At 37.2% G+C, this 20,356-nt stretch overlaps 1 protein-coding gene and 1 pseudogene across 3 annotated transcripts in view; one reads left to right on the top strand and one right to left on the bottom strand.

The window, feature by feature from the left end:
* SLC44A5 (solute carrier family 44, member 5) overlaps window positions 1-20,356 on the top strand; it is a 426,185-nt gene that overhangs the window by 18,688 nt on the left and 387,141 nt on the right. The window lies entirely within an intron of this gene.
* On the bottom strand, window positions 14,177-14,646 carry LOC105508120 (annotated as a pseudogene).

Here is a 20,356-nt window from a genome sequence, read left to right as displayed (position 1 = left end):
TCTACTTATAGACCTCTTTCACCCCCCATTAGATTTATTCCTTAGTATTTTATTCTTTTTGTGGCATTTTCTTTGAGACAAAGCCCAGGTTGAAGTGCAGTGGCATGATCTTGGCTCAGTGCAACCTCCACCTCCCAGGCTCAAGCCACCCTCCCATTTAAGCCTCCCAAGTAGCTGGGACTACAGGCAAGTGCCACCCTGTCTGGCTATATAAATAAATATATATGTGTGTGTGTATATATATATATATACACACACATATATAAATATAAATATATATATTTACATATATATATATATATATTTACATTTATATAAATATATATACATTTATATAAATATATATATTTACATTTATATAAATGTAAATATATATATATATTTTTTTGTAGAGATGGGTTTTTGCCATGTTGCCCAGGCTGGTCTTGAATGTCTGTTTCTTTCCCTTGCCTGATTGTCCTGGCCAGGACTTCCAATACTGTGTTAAATAGGAGTGGTGAGAGAGGGCATCCTTGTCTTGTGCTGGTTGTGCTGGTTTTCAAAGAGAATGCTTCCAGCTTTTGTCCATTCAATATAATGCTGACTGTGGTTTTGTTGTATATGGCTCTTATTATTTTGAGGTAGGGTCCTTCACTACCTAGTTTATTGAGAGTTTTTAACATGAATGGATGTTGAATTTTATCGAAAGCCCTTTCTGCATCTATTGAGATAATCATGTGGTTTTTGTTTTTAGTTCTGTTTATGTGATGAATCACTATTGATTTGCATATGTTGAACCAACCTTGCATCCCAGGGATAAAACCTACTTGATCATGGTGGATAAGCTTTTTGATGTGCTGCTGGATTTGGTTTGACAGTATTTTGCTAAGGATTTTTGCATGGATGTTCATCAAGGATATTGGCCTGAAGTTTTCTTTTTCTGTTTTGTTTCTGCCAGGTTTTGGTATCAGGATGATTCTGGCCTCATAAAATGAGTTAGAGAGGAGTTACTCTCCCTTTCGCAATTTTGTGGAATAGTTTCAGTGGGAATGCTACCAGCTCTTTGTACATCTGGTAGAATTCAGCTGTGAATCTGTCTGGTGCAACTTCAACTTTGTTTTTGGTTGGTAGGCTATTTATGATTGCCTCAATTTCAGAGCTCATTATTGATCTGTTCAGGGATTCCATTTTCTCCTGTGAACATTACATTGTGTGTGTGTATGTGTGTGTGTGTGTGTCTACTGTGTTGAACTATCACTTTAGTTTGAAGAAATTCAGTATCATCTGAGTCTAAAGGTTAAGTGTGGGCCCATGAAAGAAAAAGAAAAAGTGAATTTGCTATTAATATATTCAGGGACTTGTACCAATTGGTTATTAGAAGATTTGATATTAGCTGTAAATCTTAATAGTGTTCTTTTTGAATGATGTTACAAATTCTCAGACAGCTAGTCAATAGGTCAGATATGTAATATTAGCTTGAGTTCTAAAGGAAAAGGTACAAATGACTGTGATGCTAAGTTATCTCCTTCTAACAGGAAATTTTAAGGCTTATATTTCAAATATTCAGTTTTCTTTCTGTCCTGTTCTTCCTTTATTGATGGTACATTTATACATGAATATAAAATTAAGCCATGAACTTCTTGAAAGTAGAGAGTATTAAATCTTTCTATTGGTGCCTAGCACTTAGAAAGTATTTGATAATTATTTGTTAAATGAACACATAATGAGTTTTAAGATGCAGTTTTTAAAAAATTATGCAAATGAATGGAAGATTACTGGTGCCAGTCAGTGAGCTGAAATTTACAGACATAGCTCAGAGTACATATTGCTTCTTTCTGTAGTAGTAAGAGTTTTCAGATCATGCATGAATGATCAATACCATGAGTCTATTTCTGGATAATCAATTAACTATTATGATTTTCATTTCTTTCAGATTTCAAATAGGGAGCTATGTAACTAATCAAAAGTTTTTTTTGTAGTGAAAAAGTTGGTTCTATGATCCACAGGGAATAAATAATTTATGGGTCAGGGCCTTTGAGATGTTTTTGAAATATTGAAATCTGGTATGCTTTGGGCAGGAAAATTTCTGATTTAAAAATATAGGCAAGGGGATGGGATGTGTGTGTGTGAATAAAGTCTGAAAAACTGCCCTTAGGCAAAGTCTTTTCCAGAGAATACATCACTGTCAACCTGGAGTTAGTCTCTAGTTAATACTTAATAGATGACTTTTCCACATTTGGAATCTTTAAAACTCATTACTCTAGAATTATTTCTGAAGCATTTGAAGAGGTATCTTTCCTTCCCTGTCTCCCTCCTTACCTCCCTTTCCTTCTTCTTTTGATATATTTTCTTATTTTGGGTCAGTCTTGGTTAACAAAAAGTAATTTATTGAAAATGGTCGCACTAAAAACTTCAGAGTTGTAATACCAAATATAATTTTACGCGTTTTAAAATGAATTTATAATTTGTTTTCAGCCTTATATGTTTTACTGAAATCAGGGGCAAAATATACACTGAAATATTGACTTTATCCACCCTCATTAATTATTTATGAAAAAAATAAATATTGACTTTATTTTCAGGTTGTTACTGGTTAACATCGTTAGTTTAATAATCTTTCTTTTTTACTAACATGATTTAAAAAAAGGTACCATCTTCCCTCTGCCTTTTTCTGTTACAACATTAGTTTTCTTCCAAGGTATAAAAACTTCATAAATGTTAGCTAATTAATTTTCAAAAGGCAGAGAAAATTTGAAAATGTTACTTTTCCTATTTCTAACGATAAGAAAGCATAGAATTTATATTGCTTACTATGAATTTACATATCACTTGATGATTTCATTATAATTTTGAATGCCATTTTGCAGTTGACATACTGATAGTTTAAAAAATGCTGACCAATGAATAAAATAATATTAAGACTAGAATTCAGCTTTTCTAACTTTTTTAGTCTTACTATTTTTCTACTGTATAAGCAGTCAGATAATAAAATACAAAATGGGGTAATTCTTTTAACATTTCATTTGGAGACACTACTGACATTTGGATCTGGCTTAGAATACTGTCATGCTATATTTAAACACGTTCTTTTTTTTCCCTTCAGAACTTCATTTTGGGATTTTTTTAAAAGCTGATATATCTCCACTTATGATGTCAGTTTTTCTTACTTTCTTTAATATTGGTTGTAAAATTCATGTGACTTGGGCTCAGTATAGTTTTTAAATGATGCAACTTGAAATAGTCTCAATGTAAAGATCTAAAGTGTTTTATTTATTTTTAATTCCTGTGGGTGCACAGTAGGTGTATGTATTTATGGTGTATGTGAGATGTCTTAATATAGGCATGCAATGTGAAATAAGCACATCATGAAGTATAGGGTATTCATCCTCTCAAGCATTTATCCATTGAGTTACAAACAATCCAGTTACAATTTTTTCTTATTTTAAAATGTATAGTCACCCTGTTGTGCTATCAAATAGTATGTCTTATTAATTCTTTCTATTTTTTTTTACTCATTAATTAGCCCCACTTCCCTCCATCCCCCGACTACCCTTCTCAGCCTCTGGTAACTCTTTCTACTCTCTATCTCCATGAGTTCAATTGTTTTGATTTTTAGATCCCATGAATAAGTGAGAACATGTGACACTCATCTTTCTGTGCCTGCTTATTTCACTTAGCATAATAATCCCCAGTTCCATCTATGTTGTTGCAAATGACAGGATCTCATCTTTTTTTATGGCTGAATAGTACTCCATTGTGTATATGTTCCACATTTTCTTTATCTATTCATCTGTTGATGGATACTTAGGTTGCTTCCAAATCTTAACTGTCATAAACAATGCTGCAAAAAACATAAGACTGCATATATCTCTTGGATATACTAATTTCCTTTTTTCTGGATATATATCTAGCAGTGGGATTGCTGGATCATATAGTAACTCAACTTTTAGTTTTTTGAGGAACCTCCAAACTGTTCTTCTTTGTGGTTGTACTAATTCCCACCAAAAGTGCACAAGAGTTCCCTTTTCTCCACATCCATGCCAACATTTGTTATTGCCTGTCTTTTGGAGATAAGTCATTTTAACTGGGGTGAGATGATATCTCATTTTAGTTTTGATTTGTATTTCTCTGATGAGCAATGGTTTTGAGCAACTTTTCATACGCCTGTTTGCCATTTCTGTGTCTTCTTTTGAGAAATGTCAATTCAAATCTTTTGCCCATGTTTTGATTGGATTAATAGACATTTTCCTCTAGAGTTGAGTTCCTTGTGTATTGTGGTTATTAATCCCTTGTCAGAGGGGTAGCTTGCAAATATTTTCTTCCATTCTGTGGGATATCTCTTTAGTTTACTGATTGTATCCTTTGCTGTGTAGAAACTTTTAAACTTAATATGATCCCATTTGTACATGTTTACTTTGGTTGCTTGTGCTTGTGGGATATTGCTCAAGAAAGTTTTGCCCAAATCAATGTCCTGGAGAGTTTTCCCGGTGTTTTCTTGTAGTAGTTTCATGGTTTGAGGTCTTAGATTTCTTTAATCCATTTTGATTTGATTTGTATATATGATGAGAGATAGGGGTCTAGTTTCATTCTTCTGTATATAGATATCCTGTTTTCCCAGCACTATTTGTTGAGGGGAATCACTTTCCCCTAGTATGTATCCTTGGCACCTTTGTTGAAAATGAGTTCACTGCAGGTGTGTAGATTTCTTTCTGGGTTCTCTATTCTGTTCCATTACTCTATGTGTCTACTTTTATGCCAGTACCATGCTGTTTTACTTACTGTAGCTCTGTAGTATAATTTGAAATCAGGTAATGTGATTCCTCCAGTTTTGTTCTTTTTGCTTGGGATAGCTTTGGCTATTCTGGGTCTTCTGTGGTTTCATATAAATTTTAGGATTATTTTTTATATTTCTGTGAACAATGTCATTGTTATTTCGATAGGGATTGCATTGAATCTGTAGATTGCTTTGCATAGTATGGACATTTTAACAATATTCATATATTTTAATTTTTTGGTGTCCTCTTCAATTTCTTTCATCAGTATTTTATAGTTTTCATTTTAGAGATCTTACATTTCTTTGGTTAATTCCTAAGTATTTAATTTTATGTGTGGCTATTATAATGGGATTACTTTTTAAATTTCTTTTTTGCATTGTTCACTGTTAGCATATAGAAATGTTACTGATTTTATGTTAATTTTGTATCCTGAAACTTTACTGAATTTATCAACTCTAATAGTTTTCTAATAGAATCTTTAGGTTTATCCAAATATAAGATCATATCATCTGCAAACAAGGATAATTTGACTTCTTCTTTTCCAATTTAGTTGCCCTTTATATTTTTCTCTTGTCTGATTGCTCTGGCTAGAACTTCCAGTACTATGTTGAATAACAGTGTTGACAGTGGGCATCCTTGTCATGTTCCATATCTTAGAGGAAAGGCTTTTGGTTTTTCCCCATTCAGTAGATACTAGCTGTGGATCTATCATATGTGGCTATTATTATGTTGAGTTGTGTTCCTTCTATCCCCAGTTTTTGGAGGATTTTTTTTTAATCATGAAAGGATGTTGACTTTTATAAAATGCTTTTTCAGCATCAATTGAAATGATCATATGATTTTTATCCTTCATTCTGTTAATATGATGTATCACATTGCTTGATTTGCATATGTTGAACTATTCTTGCATCCCAGGGGTAAATCCCACTTGGTCATTATAAATGATCTTTCTAATATATTGTTAAGTTTGGTTTGCTAGTATTTTGTTGAGTATTTTGCATCAATATTCATCAGAGCTATTGCCCTGTAGTTTTCCATTTTTTACTTGTCTTTGTTATCACCTTGATACCAAAACCAAAAAAAGACATAACAAAAAAGAAAACTACAGAACAATAGCCCTGATGAACATAGATGCAAAAATTATTAACAAAATACTAAGCAATCAAATCCATCAGCATATCAGAAAGATACTCCACCGTGATCAAGTGGGTTTAACCGCTCTATGTGTTTTTGATTGGAGAGTTTAGTCTATTTACATTTAATGTTATTGTTAAGTAAGAACTTACTCATGCCATTTGTTATTTGTTTTATGATTGTTTTATGGTCTTTTCTTCCTTCTTCTCTTCCTTTTAGTGAAGGTGATTTCTCTCACTTTCTTCCACCTTAGGGGGCACCCTAAGCCCAGTAATGCTGTGGTTCTTGCAGACTCATAGAGGTACAACCTTGTTAGTCTTAGATAAGATTCAGGAGAATTCTCTGGATTACCAGGCAGAGACTCTTGTTTATTTCCCTTACTTTCTCCCAAACATACAGTCTCTCTCTGTCTGTTCTGAGCCACCTGAAGCTCCTTCCTTTCAGGGTACCAAGGGTACCAAGGTCCTGTAAGCTCCAAGTGGGTTCAGAAGTGCTGTCTGGGAGTCAGGCACTAGAGTCCAAAACCTTAGGAGTCTACCTGATTTTCTATTTATTGTTGCTGAGCTGGCACTCAAACTGCAAGATGTAGTCCTTCCCACTCTTCCTTACCCTTTTACAAAGACAGAGGAACCTCACCTCACAGCCACCACCACCCCTGGCCATGAGAAGTACTGCCAGACTATCAGCCATGTTCCCTTAAGGCCCAAGGACTCTTAGGTCAGCTTGTGTGAATGCTGTTCAGCCTGAGACTAGACTCCTCTCAGGGCAGTCGGCTCCCCTCTGCCCCAGGGCAGGTTCAGAAATGCTGTCCAAGAGTCAAGTCCTGGAATTGGGGACCCCAAGAGCCCACTGGTGCTGTATCCTTCTGTGGCAGTGTTGTTAGTTGAAGCCAGCAAGTCTTAGAGGCTTACCAAGGCCATGATGCAGTGCCTGGGTATCACTGCTGGTTATTTAGGTAGTTAGCAGGTGATGAACGCTGGCAAGACTGGATTTTTTCCATTAAGGCAGCAGATTCCCTTCTGGCTCAGAGTATGTCTAGAATTGTCATCTGCCAGCTAGGGCCTAGAACAGAGCTTCATGATGCTGACCTATCCTTCTGTGGCTAATTTGGTATCCAAGATGCAAGACAAAATCCTCCTCAGTCTTCCTTCTTCTGTCCTCAAGTGGAAGGAAGGGGTCTCTTTTTGAGCCTGGATCTGAGCAGTCAGGGGTTAGGGGAAGGGTGATGCCAGCACTCCCTTGGCTACCCCAGCTGGTGCCTCAGTACATCGTGTGCCCCCCTAATCCACTGTCTCTGGGCTTATTTCATCCCTAGGACTTGCCTAAGAGTTGTGGAGTCGCAGTCCTTATGGCCTAGACTGCCTTTCACATTTATTTAGAGACCAAGAGCACTTTGGCGCTAGGTGGTGAGATTTACAGGCACTCAAGTTCAGACTGCTGAGATGGACTGTTCCCCTCCGGCTGGGGCCTAGTTTAAATGCTCCCTCTGCAGGGGGCATCAGCTGAGTTTGATCTGGGTTTTCCTTTCTGCTCTCACAGAACATCACTGAGTTCAATGCCTCCCAATTGCTGTGTTCTCTCTCCCCTAGCACACAGAGATGCTCTCAGCACCATACAGTTGCTGCCAGAGGTGGGGGCAAGGTGGCATTGATGACTCAGGACTATTTTTTCTATCTCTTTAGTGCTGCTTTCAGTGATATGAAGGTAAAACCAGATACTATGTGTGCTAACCTGACTTTTGGTTCTTGGTTCTTATGAGGGCGTTGTTTCTGTGTAGATAGTTGTTAACTGGATATTCTTGCTGGCAGGACAATGGGTAGAGCTTTCCACACCATCTTGCTCTCTCTCTCCATAAATATTCAAAAGTCTAAAGTTCTAAGAGAGTTTATCAAACAAATTTCTGATTAGCAAGCTACACTATGTCATTGAGTAGTCATTAGAGTTAGAACTACACAGAGTGTTAAAAGTGGGAGAGACTTAAAAACAGTTTAGCTTAACTCTCTTAGCAGATAAGGAAACTTAGGTTCAGGGAAGGTAAACTTAACTTTCCCATAGTCACATAGCCAGCACTCAGGCAAGCCTAGATGAAAATTCAGATCTGGCTTTTAGTCCAATGCTGCTTTTTACCACATGCTATGGAATTAGCTCTGTTTTAATGAATGACATGGCAGATTAAGTGGAAGAGGTCTTTCTTTTATTGTCTGGAATTAGAGTATTGTTTGAGAGAGAGAGAGAGAGAAAGAGAGAGAGTGTGCGTGCACGTGCACATGCAGTTCCTCCAAACTTAACATTGACTTCTAACTTCTTTTGTGGAAGAAAGGGGTTTTCACTTTGCTTACTCATGCCTTAAGCCTCAACCTGAAACGCTGGCATTACTCTTTGTCAGTATTAACTTGTTCCCATACCTCCTTGAGGTTTCACTTGTTACAATATTTATCAAACTCTATTGTACTTTTCTTCTCTACTAGATGGTGAATTTCATGTCTTGTTCACAGTTATACCTTCAGTGGTGACTAGCACAGTGCCTTTCACTTAGTATTTCCAATTATTTGTGAAAGAAATAAATGTAAAAAATATTATCTATTTTTTAAAAAAACCAGTATGAAGTAAGTATATAAACCAGATATCTTATTTCAGGAAGAACAATCCCATATCTCAATTCAGTTTTCCATCATGCCAGGTACAATGTTCCCCAAATGATTTTTCTTAATATGTTTTAAAAAAATTTTTGAAAACATCTATCTCTGGGTGTGGGGACAAAAAAAACCCCACATCTTTCCAGAACCTGACCATTTTCAATTCTTTTCTTTTCTTTTTTTTTTTTTTGGGGGGATTTTGGATCGGACAGATATATGTTCCAATCCCAGCTCTGTGATTTTGGGCACATTACTTAAACTCTTTCAACTTCACTCTCCTTATCTGAAAAAAATGGAGACAATATTACCTACCTTACAGGACTATAGTGAGGATTAAATGACATAACAAACAGCAAAGTTATATGTAGTGGGTATTCAATAAATGCTCATTCCATCTCCCCTTCTCCTTTACTCCATCCCTTTCTTTCTCCCTGTTGCCTCCCTCCCTCCCTCCCTTCCTCTTTCCCTCCCTTCATCCCTTCTTCTTTCCTTCATCCCTTCTTTCCTTCCTTCTCCTAACTCCACTTTTTTGGATATGAGAGTGCTGCAGCATAGTCAAAGTTTGCTTTGTCTTACAGCAACGGTGCTCTATTGAGTAAATTACCTTCAGCCTCAGCTTACCTCCAGGACAGCCTCTGCTTTTCTATACTGATTTTTCTTTGTCCTGTGTATATCCACAAATGACCAGATTTGCCTTCCAGTTTCCCACATTGGCTTGCCTGAAATACAATTATTCTGCCATATGCCTGATGGTCAACATGTTTTTCACAGCAAGGAAACACAGAGAGAGAGTGAGAACAAGGGAGCCTGCAAATGCCAGAGACAGTAAAACCTCCAAGAGGTTGTGTTGATTGCAGAAGGCTGTTCCAGGAGCAGGGGCTTTGGAATGCAATTTAGGGCTCAACTGAAAAGGAAAAAGGGAAGGTCACAACTGGTTATTTGTCCTGCTCTTGACTGTGAAAGATGCCATTTCATTATCTTTCAATCAGGCTTTATTGCAAAATGTTTTATATTAGAATTAATATATATTTTAAAAGAGGCCTAATGTGAAAAACAGCTAAGCCACGTAACTGAATTAAAGAAAATCACAAAAATTTATTACCAAAACAACAACTGGAAGAAAGGGATCTGTTGACACAGGTGATCTTGTCTAGGCTCAGAAATTGAGGTAACATGAGAAAGAAGTGATTAAGCAGCTACTGATGAGGTTCAGATTAAATGATGAATGAACTGGCCAGGAGTTAAGAAGAAAGTGTCTGAGAGTGTTTGGCTCAGGGTAAGAATACATTTTACTCCTAATCTACCACTAACTTGAGCCCTTGTGACCTTGAGCCCCAGGTTGCAAAATGCTATCTGTAAAACAAATTGTTATACACGAGTAAGTTGCTGCTATTGATATTCTTTTACTTAAGGCTGAACATTTGTTTAGGAGGGTGATGGGAGAAGGGTTAGGACCTTGCTTAATTAGCTCAGTTGCGTTCTTCTAATGCTGAGTTTCCCAACCTAGGCACCTTTGACATTTTGGGCTGAACGTTTTGTTGTCGGTGGCTGTCCTGGGCATTGGAGGATGTTTAGCAGTATCCCTGACTTTCATTCGCTAGATGTTTTTAGGACCCTCTTCAGTTGTGACATACAAAAATGTCTCCTGACATAGCCAAATATCTTCTAGGGCATACCAGCCTGCCCCAGCTCTGCATTTTGAGAACCACTGCTTTAATAAAAGAACTGAGAGATGGCTCTATCTACATCTAGAGTTTCCCATGGAGTTACCGTGAGACTTAAAAAAAATCACAAAACTTACTGTATTCCAAATTGAGTTGAGTAATTTACTGTATTTCATGCATTCATTAAGCATTTTATTGACTGTCTGCAGGCACTGTGCTAGGCCCTTGGGGTACATAGATAACTATGATCTGATTTCTGCCTTCAAGGACTTTGCTTTCTATTAAAGATAGGAAGTAATGCCTTATTAGTCCATTTCAATTCAAGGCTGTTAAGTGCTATCATATATCTTAAGTCAATATATGGTATAGTGGAACTGCAAAGGTGTAGTCTTCCCATTCACCCTAGGGGAAAGGTGTCAGTTAAGGCCTTGTTGAGAAGGGAATAATCATATGAGACTATATTTCAAGTCACCAAACAAAAAAAAATTAACCTCTAGACATCTAAAATATTGCATTTTGATATTGTATTTTCTGCCTATCATTTTAAATTTTATATGTACATAATTTCTTAGATATTGTAGTAGAGTTCGCCAGAGAAACAGAATCAGTAGAACACACACACACAGACAGATACACACAAACACACCCACACATATATATATACATACCGAAAGAGATTTATAAGGCATTGGCTCTTGTGATTTTGGAGACTGAGACATCCCCTATCTACTGTCTGCAAACTGGAGACCCAGAAGAGTGGCTGGTGATATAGTTCCAGTCTGAATGCAAAGGACTGGCGTCCCAGCTCAAAGATTCTCACCTACTTCTCCTTTTTGTTCTATTCAGGCCTCTAAAGGATTGGATGATGCACACCCATATTAGGCAGGACAATCTACTTAACTTTGCCTACAGATTTGAATGTTAATCTCATCCAGAAACACCCTCATAGATGCATCCAGAATAATGTTTAACCAAGTATCTGGTCACTCTATGGACCAGTCAAGTTGACCTATAAAATGAGCCATCACAAATATGATTAAAATTTTTGTTAGGTAGTGGTTCTCAAAGTGTCATCCTTGGACCGGCATCACCTGGGAACTTGTTGGAAAGGCAATTCTTGAGCTTCCTCTCAGATCTACTGAGTCAGAAGCTCTGAGGGTGGGGTCTGTCAATTTGTATTTTATGAGTCCCCCATTAGAATCATGCTGAAGTTTGAGAACCACTGCTTTAATAATTTGCTTATTAATTCTTAAATGTATTATATAATTTACTGAATAGATATGTATAAAGTATTATAAAAAGAAGTGTATAATGTATACATTTATATGTATTAAGCGTGTGCTAATACATGAAATGCCTTCAGACAGTATCTCATTTAATCCTCACAACAGCCCTCAGAGGGAGCATAGTCATTCTCAGCCATGGGTCAGTTTCCAAATATTCATGAAGCTTAAATGCAGTTGTCCGGGTCTTTCCTCAGACCTACTGAATCAGAAACTATTTGGTTTTTAATATGTACTGTGATTGAGAATCACTGAAGTGGGTATTCTTTTTGTGTATTTTACATACATGAAAATTGAGGCTTCGAGAGGATGCATAATTTGACTATGGTTTCTGACATATTACAAAACTGAAAAAGTATTTCATTGATTTATTTATTCATCTAATACTTACTGGCATTGGATGGTTAACGAGTCTGTCTGACTTTATGTTCCTAATTATTCAGATAAATATTGTGGCACATGCTACTTGGGAGGCTGAGGCATGAGAATCACTTGAACTTGCAGTGAACCGAGATCTCACCACTGCACTCCAGCTTGGGCGACAGAGCAAAACTCAGTCTCAGAAATACTAAACAAAGAAACAAAAATTCCGAAACAACCCCCCACAAAACCACCAAAAGCAAACACAGTATTTATGGTTTGATTTTATGTTCCTAAATCCTAGAGAAAGTGTCAGTGAATCCATCTTCCAAATATAAGGACTCTAGCTTTTCTAATTAGCTAGTAGAAATACTGACAGTGTCCTAATTCATTGTTAATTCAGAATACATTTACCACTTTTACTATGTAAGGGTTTTTATGTTCTAGTGTGATACAGTACCTGGACTAGTTTGCCAGGGTAGTGAATGAAACAGATTAATTTATTCACACCAGGAAGAATGCAGTTAGGATAATGCTGCACTGCTCTTGCTCTCATGAACCTTTTAATTACCTTTGCCTTATGCCCTTTCCACATAGACTAGATCACAGAAGCTCAAAAGGACAGTTTCATTGTAAAGGGACAGAGTCATTTGGAGTGAGGTCGCTAAGCCTTTTATTTTGGATTTCTCCTCCCCAGTTAGTTGGGTGGCAATTCAGAAAGATAAATTTTCATTTAAGACACTTTATTAAAAAGCCACTTTGAATCTATAAGAACATGTGGAATGGGAGATGTCCTCTTGTCTTAGAATTTGAGACCTCAAAGCTTGGGACATTGAGTGATAATCTCCTCCATACTTCAGAGATTGGTGCTGGATCCAATTCCATAGGAATTACTGAAAATTGGCCAGACCACCAACTGGTCTGTGATCTGCCTCTGGCCTATTCAGACCTCTTTTACAGGGAAGGGAGGCAGATGCTTCCCTCACCACCAAATCACGTGTTGGGAAGCCACAAGAGTACTGCGTATAGAGGTTATAGTCATCTACAAAATGGTAGAATGTCATCTCAGTCCCTGACTGGATGTTTGCCAAATTGCAAAAACCAGTGGGGTTTCCCCTTGCATCTAGCTGAGCAGAAAGTGAGTTTTTTCTTGAGAGAAACTGACATGTGACTCTCCATAATTTGAAGCAAAGTGTGATAGTAATAGGTCTCTGCTTCTCTTCTGGAAAAGACAAAGGATAGAAATCAAAGTAGAGCTGCCTTTGACTGCAGGGCAAGGAGGAAGGAGTCAGCAGTTTGTCAAGCTGCATGTCCATTCTACTTCCTGTGAGTCAAGTGGACCCTAAGAGGGCTGCCTACTGGGGCCAAGCTGAGGTGTGCGGGTGATTCTGAGCAGTCAGCTAAAGTGCTCATTGTCTATTGAAGGAAACGTGTGGGGCATAGGAACTTGTTGAGAGTCTCCGAAGAATCTGCAAATGTACTTAATGAGATCCAATATTTGGAAGGATGCTATGATGGAGGACATCTGATAGTCAAATGAGAATTATAAATTAGCTCCTTTTTTGATCCCTGCCATCTCCCGGGATTCAGAAATGAAAGGGCAAGGTTGAGGGTGGGATAGGGAGAGAAGAAAGGAATATAAAAAACCAGAACAGAGTCCTCCCTTGTGTCTTCTCACAGCTTCTCTTCCCCTCACACTGGAGTCATTCCTGAGCTGACAGGAGGGGACGCTCCAAATCAAGTATTAGATTAATGCTTTGAGTTAGATAAGACTGAACTTTTTAATACTGGATGACAAAATTGTTATCATGAAAAGAAATCTGAAAGAGACACTGTCAAGGCTAGAGGAGGAGAGACCTGACAGAATGTTTGAATGCAGTGATGGGAGAAAAATGAAGCTGTTTCCTGATTGCTACCGAGTCCAGCTCATGCAATAATGAATAATGAAGAGCCCAGATTCCTTACCAGATAAATTGTAGAGAAAAGAAAATGATGGGGGAGGATTGTGTTTTCTAAATTATAAACTTAGAAAATCACTGTAGTGTAAGGCTTCGTTTAAATAAGAGGCTAAATTAGAAAATTTCCTTGATACCTTCAGACTTTAAAAATCCATACTTTTTTAGGGGGGGTAGGGGAGGAGTGTTACTTTTTAATACATTGTGGCCAAGAATAATTTGTCAGATCTCAATAGGCAATATGGCAATATGCTTTTTTTTTTTTTTTAAACAAATCCTGCCTCAGGTTTATTTGCACAAATAGCACAGGAGGACACCAGCCCTCTGCAGATGGCAGTGCAGGGCGGGTCACACCAGTCCTTCTGTTCTCATATTGGCAGATGGAGATCTCTACTTTGAACCCTTTGTAGTGGCCTGGGCACCTTTGGGAGCCTGAGCTGGAACTCAAGCTGGAGCTGCAGCCTGGGCCTTGGTTTGATCCTTAGCCTTGGCCATCTCTGGCCGGCACAGCCTGAGCCCTTTGGCAATGTGGGCACGAGCATGCTTCCCAAGCTTGGAGTGGGCAATGTAGGCAAGTTGATGGAGCTTGTGGCTGACACCATTTGGGATCTTGGGCTTAACCTCCTTGGGCTTTACGAGGGCCTTGATAGCCTCGGCACGTGCACTCATGGTCTTGGCATTGTTGGCCTGCATCTTCTTTAGGCCCTTCTTGTTGGGCTTCTTGGCAAAGTGCATGTTCCTCAGGAACTTGGGGTCCACCCCTTAAGAGATTCGTATCTTTGTGATTGGAGTTTCTTGAGGCAATTTCTGTGCCATATTCGGGACCAGTTTTGTGTGGTGTGGTTCTTGGACTTGACCATGTCTGCACTGTAATCTGCGGCTCCTGAAGCCTGGAAGAGAATGCTCAGTATCCTTTTGTATATAACTGGATGTCTTGGTCTCTTTGCATTTACTATAAAGGAACACCCGAGGATGGGTAATTTTTAAATTACCACAGCAGGCTATACAAGAAGCATTGCATCAGCCTCTGTTTCTGGTGAGGGACTCAGCCTGCCTCCAGTCATGGTGGAAAGAAAAGAGGAGCTGCTGTGTTCAGAAATCACAAGGTGAAATAGGAAGCAAGAGAGAGGAGAGAGGCAGGTACTAGGCTCTTTTAAAAAACAGTTTTCACAGGAACTAAGAGTGAAGATTCACTCATTTCTGTGATGACAGCACCAAGTCATTCATGAAGGATCTACAGCCATGACCCAGACACCTCCCATTAGGCCCCACCTCCAACACTGAGGATCAAATTTCAACATGAGATTTGGGGGAACACATATTCAAACAGTACCACCTGGGATCAAATGTTATTTTGGAATGCTGTATACCTTTCCCACACCATCTCATTCCATATACATTATTTTTATGAATCATCATAGAAGAGTTTTCATTATATTTCTAACATTACATTCTCCGTTGCTGACAATGCAGCTTTAACCAACAATTGTTGGTCCTAATAGTGACATTAACTATTTGGCATTTTTATATATTTTATGCCAGTGGACCATAATGGCTTAAGCCTTTTGAGTATAAGCCAGTTCATTTAGTTACCTCCAGCATTTCTTTCAACCAAGACACACAAGGAGCAATTTTAACAGACTCCATGTTCAATTTTTAGACAGTGAGCTTTGGTTTTTGGAAACAGCTTGATCATATAGTATAATATAAATGCGAGGTCTCCCTCCAGTTTCTTTTTTAAGATTTTGCCTACTAATGTGAATGGTCTTTGATTCTTTTTATAATGAAAGGATTAAATCATTGATGTCATTATATGTTGAGTTTGACTATTTTCATCAGCCTTCAGGGTCTGGCTTGTCTGCCTTTTAAATGGACAAAATGGAGTAACATAATTTGTTTTTAAAAATTGGATTGTCTTAAAGTATTTCTGACTTTCTGACGTGTGTTTATAGCTAGGCTTTATGGTTAGTAAGTATCTGAGAAAGAAAGTATCTTTCCTCCCACAGGTACTAATTCCATCTTGTAGGTTTTGATTTTTTAAAAAAATCTCTGTGCAGTGTACTAAACATATGGCCCTCTTTTCTTTTCTTTTTCTTTCTTTTTTTTTTTTTTTGAGACAGAGTCTTGCTCTGTTGCTCAGGTTGGAGTGCAGTGGCTCGATCTCAGCGCACTGCAACTTCTGCCTCCCAGGTTCAACTGATTCTTCTGCCTCAGCCTTCTGAGTAGCTGGGACTACAGGTGTGGCCACCATGTCCGGCTAATTTTTGTATTTTTAGCAGAGACAGGGATTTGCCATATTGGCCAGGCTGGTCTCGAACTCCTGGTCTCAATTGATCCATCCTCCTCAGCCCCCAAAGTGCTAGGATTACAGGCATGAGCCATTGTGCCGGACCCTAACTTACTGTTCTGTTTTGTTCCTATGAATTCTTCAGAAAAACTAACTTTGGAGTGTTATGGCCCTTTCTGCTAACAAACTTGTTTATATATAGTACTTAGTTTATTTTTCTACCATGAAGAGGTAGCTATGGACCTTGTGGTTGACACAACAGAAGTAAAGACAAATATTTGCACCTCACTCTCAATCCACACATTTCAGAGCTAGTCATAGGAGACGCTCACCCCGTGGTAACTCATTGGTCAGATTGCTGCATCTTTTACTTCTTGGCTAAGTTTGTAAATTCTACAACTTAAAGTTTTGCTTTTTATTTTTATTTTTTGTTTATTTGTAACTAATATTATATCTGGGAACTAGATTTGTATCTTTTGATGCTAAAAATATAATATTTGAATTATATGCTGTAGGTAGTCTTTTTTTTTTTATTTTGAGAAATGCTTAAATAAAAGACTCTCTGCTGTTAATATTTTATCAATAGATGCTTATGGAGTGTGAGTCCTTCCACAGAGACACGCTCACTGGATAGGTAACAATTTTCAACTAGTAAAAATATGCATGCAAAATACTATGCTTGCTCCTTACATGCTGAATTATTAAAAACATCCAAAACTTTGATCTGAGATCTTAAATGCTGACCATTTGTGTTATCTTCCTGAATTACCTTTTAAAAAAATCTCCTAGTTGGCAGGTTCAGATAAGCTGACTACTTTTGTGTGTGTGTGTGTATGTAGATAGTTGAATTTTGTCTTCTTCAAATTCTCTCTTTTTGTTAAAGGAAAATCTATAGAGTCATTTCAGATTTGTTCTTCTATATATTCTGTCTTCTCTAAACCTTATTTATTGAGAAAGCTTTTTTCATTATCAATTCAAAAACATTCATAGATCTTAGTATCTTTTATATGACTCCTACAAGAGGTGTAATTAGTAGGAAAGGCATCTTTTAAATGCATTGGGTTCAAGTAAAAAGGCTATCCATTTAGAATTCATACTGAAGAGGAATATATTAGTATAGGGAAGTGAATGAAGAGGAATATATTAGTGTAGGGAAGTGAATGAGAGTCCTCTTGAAAGGTTTTGTTTAGGGACCTAAAACTTATTCTAAGCTTCTGACTTACATTTTATTTATTTATTTATTTATTTACTTATTTATTTATTTATTGAGACAGAGTCTTGCTCTGTCCCGCAGGCTAGAGTACAGTCGTGTGATCACAGCTCACTGCAGCCTTGAATTCCTCGGCTCAAGCGATCCTCCTGCATCAGTCTCCCAAGTAGCTAGGACTATAGATGTTTGCCTCCATGCCCAGATAACTGACGTAAATTTATGTATTCTGGTCAAGTTCAGCTGATTAGTCAAAGGCATTTCCTTTAATTCTGTAATGCCTTCAGTAGTCATCCAAATGGCACATTTTCCCATATTATAAATAACTCTTTTTCCTGTTTAATTAATGGTCATAGTTCAGAGTTCATTTCTTGACTGAAACCTCTACTTTCAGCAATTTAAACTGTGGATTTTAATTATTTGCTTAATAATGAGCATTTAAAACTCAAAGATTCCAGCTTTTAATCCATATTACTATTATTGATTTCAATATTTTTAATATATGTTCAATTTTAGTACATATGGTAGATTTTGTATGCTAATATTTTCATATTTAAAATGCTGAATTTAGCAATACAGATGATTTTGTAAGTGACACATAAAAATTGTATGTATTTTCAGTGTACAGCATGATATTTTATACATATATCCATTGAAAAATGATTAAATCAAGACTGATTACATATCTGTCACCTCACATGTTGTTTGTGGTGAAAGTATTTAAGATCTACTGTATCAGCAATTTTCTAGTATCAATATATTATTATTAACTGTGTTTTACTATGTTGTACAATAAAGCTCTGGAACTTGTTTATCCTGTCTAACTGAAACTTTGCACCCTTTGACCAACATCTCCCCATCTCTGCACCTGCCCCCACAGCCCCGGGCAACCACCATTCTATGCTCCGTTTCTGCAAGTTTGACTGTTTTAGATTCCACATATAAATGAGGTTATAGTATTTGTCTTTCTATGCTGGGCTTATTTCACTTAGCACACCGGCTTTTAGGTTTATTAGGATTTCCTTCTTTTTATAAGATTGAATAGTATTTATTCTATTTTATGTCTATCTATCTGTCTATCTATCAATCAATCATTTATCTATCTCTATCAATCATCTGTCTATCTTTGGAATTTAAGAAGGTAAAGAGAATAACAAGAGAAAAATATTGGTGTGTTAGATGTTTTTCTCTGCTATTTCAGTTACTAATCACAGAGCTTGAGTGAAATTATTTTAACTATTTATTTAAACTCATTTAGCTTGAAATTTTTAAGAAATCATAAAAAATGAATACAGAACTATATATAAATTATATATCACTAATTTTTTAAATTCTTCCTCAAAATTTACTTGGGAAAAATATAGAAACTATATTTATGGACTATTTAAGGAGTATAAAATATTTATTTAAAAACTATTAAAAACTAGTTTTTAGCAGATCATCTTTAGAGAATGTCTTTGGAGCTTTATAGTCATGAGTTTCTAATGTTAGATTAATTTCATATTAAAGACAAAAGTGAAACATTAAGAAACAAACTGTTTTGGAGCTAATGCAATTTATAATCACAGTATATATTGGAAAGACTTAAAAACTAGGAGAAATTACATAAATGAATATCCCGAGTAAACAATAGCTAACATTTATTGTACACTTAGTATGTGTCACACATTTTTAGGTGTTTTGTACTTACTAACTTGCTGAACTCAGTAATGTCCCAGAGTAGGTACACAATAGGATCAGGGGAATATACAATGAAGAATCAAACAGTGAAGTAGCTCTGCTCTCAGAGAATTTATATTTTAGGGGGAGAAGACACAAAATAATTAAAATTAGTGAAGAAAACATATAGTGTGTTATATGGTGGTGAGTTTTATGGGGAGAAATAAAGGCATAAACAGAAGAAAAGGAGTATGATGTGTGAATGTGGTGGTCTTTCATTTTAAGAAGTTATTCAGGGAAGAGCTCACTGAGACTGTGATATTTGAGCAAAGACCTGAAATTGGTAGTAAAGACATCTGGATGTCTGGAAGATGAAAGGCCCAGAAAGAGGGAATAAGTGCAAAGGCTCTGAGGCGGGAGCATGCTTTGCATGTTTGTTTCAGAAGCAGAGATGCTCATGACCAGGAGGAGAGCAACCAGAGACGAGGTCAGAAAGTTAATAAAGGGCCTGATTTTGTAGACTTGGGCTTTTATTCTGAGAAATATGCAAAGTTAATGAATGGTTTGAGAAGAGACATTTTAACAAGATTCCTCTAACTACTATGTTGAGAATAGACTGTGGGGGCAAGAGTTAGAAGAGGAGGTCAAGTATGATGCTGTTGAAATTGCCCAAGCAGGGATTATGGTACTTGGATCAGGGTAGGGGGTGGAGTGTGGTGAGAAATTGTTGAATTCTGGTTATATTTCGAAGATAGAGCCAACAGGATATGGTGTCTGAAAGAGAAGAGTCAGTGAGATGCAAGGCTTTGCCCTGAATCATGGGAAAAGCATTGGGAAGATAGTGGAAGAAACAGGTTCAGGAAAGGAAGATCAAGAACTCAGTTTTGGACATTTTGGATTTGAGATGCCCATTAGACATCCAAGCAGAGGTAAATCTTCACTACACCTCTGTGAGGTAGTTGCCAGTATTGTCCTGATTGTGCAAACAAAGTAACAGTTTAGAAAGGTTGACTTCTCTTTATTCATCAGCAAGTAATAGAGGCAGCATTTAAGCCTGGGCAGCCTGACATCACAGCCCCTGCTTCTAAGCACCAGGAGATCTGCATCTAAGGATTTCAGAAATGAGTATAGTTGTGTTGATTCATATAGACTTATAATATGGAAAACTCCAGCACCCATCAGATCTAGGACTTGTGATAGCTTAGATTAAAATGGCTCTTCTTAAAGGAGCATTTAGGTGGGGTGTGGTGGCTCACGCCTGTAATCTCAGCATTTTGGGAGGCCAAGGCGGGTGGATCACAAGGTCAGGAGATCGAGACCATCCTGGCTAACACAGTCAAACCCCATCTCTATTAAAAAAATACAAAAAAATTAGCTGGGTGTGGTGGCTGGCACCTGTAGTCCCAGCTACTTGGGA

The sequence above is a fragment of the Colobus angolensis genome, unplaced genomic scaffold (assembly GCF_000951035.1).
Source record: "Colobus angolensis palliatus isolate OR3802 unplaced genomic scaffold, Cang.pa_1.0 Scaffold158, whole genome shotgun sequence".
In the NCBI taxonomy this organism is placed as follows: domain Eukaryota; kingdom Metazoa; phylum Chordata; class Mammalia; order Primates; family Cercopithecidae; genus Colobus; species Colobus angolensis.
Note: the sequence above shows the minus strand (reverse complement) of the source record. Positions and strands in the feature narration are given on the sequence as shown.